We start from the raw sequence: 2,001 nt of genomic DNA, 5'->3' as shown, positions 1-2,001 counted from the left end.
TAGAATTCTAACTTTTAATCCTCAGAATTCTAGTCTCAGAATTTTGACTTTTTTCTTATAATTAAAACTTTTTTTTTTCAGAATTGACTTTAATCTCCAAATTATGTATTTTTCCCCCCCAGCATTATGACTTTAAACTCTAAATTATGACTGCTTTTCTCAGAATTATGACTTTACTTTTGAAAATTCTGACTTTTTTCCACTTAAAATTCTGACTTTCATATCACTTTTGAAAAAATGTATAAATCTTAAACACAGAACATGTCTTGTAAATATTAGAAAAATCGTGGGCTGGGAAAATGGTAATTTACTCAAGTTCAGAGGTGAATAGTAACAAGTTACTTCAGTTACATTCAGTATTATCGTTTAAAAAGGATACTTACTTTAACTATTTTCTTAAAGCTGTTTATGACTTTAAAACAAAACTATTATATTAATAATTACTTGATCTGATTTTTTAAAATTCTGTTTAGCACCTTTAACTAATTTAATTGTAAAATACATTTATAAATAAACTGAATTAAATATATAATAAATTACACAAACTTAGTTCTGGAGAACATCTAGCTAATTGAAATTCTTTAACACTAACAAAAATGTATTTAGATTTTACCTCTGCTTGAGTAATAGTATCATGAAGTATATTTGGGAACAATTTTATAATACTAATTTTTTTTTTTAAATCACAAGGAATAATATAAAAATGTGAAGTACTTTTCAGTATAAGCGGTGAACAAAATTTATGAAGTTTTTTAAAAATGTCTATCTGTCTTAATTAATTCTAGTCTTCTATTGACCTTTTGCACCAATAAGTGTAACAAATAATATATATTTTAAATAAACTCATCAAAATGTATCACTGTAAACTCCTTTAAGGGACACATTTCATCTTTTACTCGACCTTTAAAGTTTAAAATTCCACTCCACGTTTGCACGAGGAGCCGATGTGTGTCATTTCCCACGGCACGTGAATGCAACCCTTCTTCCAGTGAGTGGAGCATGATTTCACTCTTGGCGCGTCCGCGGGTCCATCCTGTTCCATTTATCGTAGAAATCCCCCTCTGCTGTGTTGTAACGCTGATATATTGACACATTTGCTGCAGTCTGCAGATTCTGCAGACCTCTCGAAGAAACTTTGATCAACAAACACTAAAAAGGACAAGTAAATAAATAAAAGAATCACCCCACTTGTGTTTAATTTTTTTGAATAAACAGCAGATTAAATCTCATTTTGGATTATTTTGGACTTCCTTTAATTAAGAGGTAAAAAGCCTCCTTTATCACTGCAATAAATAATTAAAAAAGCAGCATGAAAGCCTGGCTCTAAAAGGTCTCCGTCTTCGTGCTTTAGCCTTATGCAGTATGCATGTTGTTATGCAATATGCATCCTAAAGCAGCACGCGCTCCAGAGTGACACCTGATAGTCACGCGCCCTCTGCTGGCTGAAAAACAAACTGCAGGGAAATAGAAAACAGACGGAACAAGAAGAAGCAATAAACTGATTTTATGAACATGAATACTTTTCATTACAAACATGTTAATAAATGAACGTCTGCTCTTCTGTTGTTTTGGCAATAATAGAAATAAAATTCACCTCTATGTCAACGAAAACATTTGGTCTTGTGCATGAATCCATAAACATTTTTATGCATGTTTTTGACTTTTTTTTTCTAATAAATTTGCATTTACATTCAGTAGCATCTTCTTTAGCCCTCTAAGCGCATGCAGCCTGAGAGTGGAAAGCTCCTCCTTTTTTAGAGGAAACCTGACCAAAAAAATAATAATAATAATAATAAAACAAAAATAAAAAGGTGACGGAGACGAACATGCATCAAGATAAGGCTGTTAAAACCAAATGTTAAAAAGTCTGGGCGACTGAAAGGTTTTAAAGCACGTCTTCACCGTCGGGCTGGTTGACCAGGAGCACGTCACAAGCAGCGACATGTGTGTGATATAAAGTGGCGGGCGGACGAAAAGAGGCGTTTACATGTGACTCCCACT

The sequence above is a fragment of the Oryzias melastigma genome, linkage group LG18 (genome assembly GCF_002922805.2).
Source record: "Oryzias melastigma strain HK-1 linkage group LG18, ASM292280v2, whole genome shotgun sequence".
Classification (NCBI taxonomy): domain Eukaryota; kingdom Metazoa; phylum Chordata; class Actinopteri; order Beloniformes; family Adrianichthyidae; genus Oryzias; species Oryzias melastigma.
The sequence above is the reverse complement of the archived record's forward strand: the minus strand, read 5'-3'. Positions refer to the sequence as shown.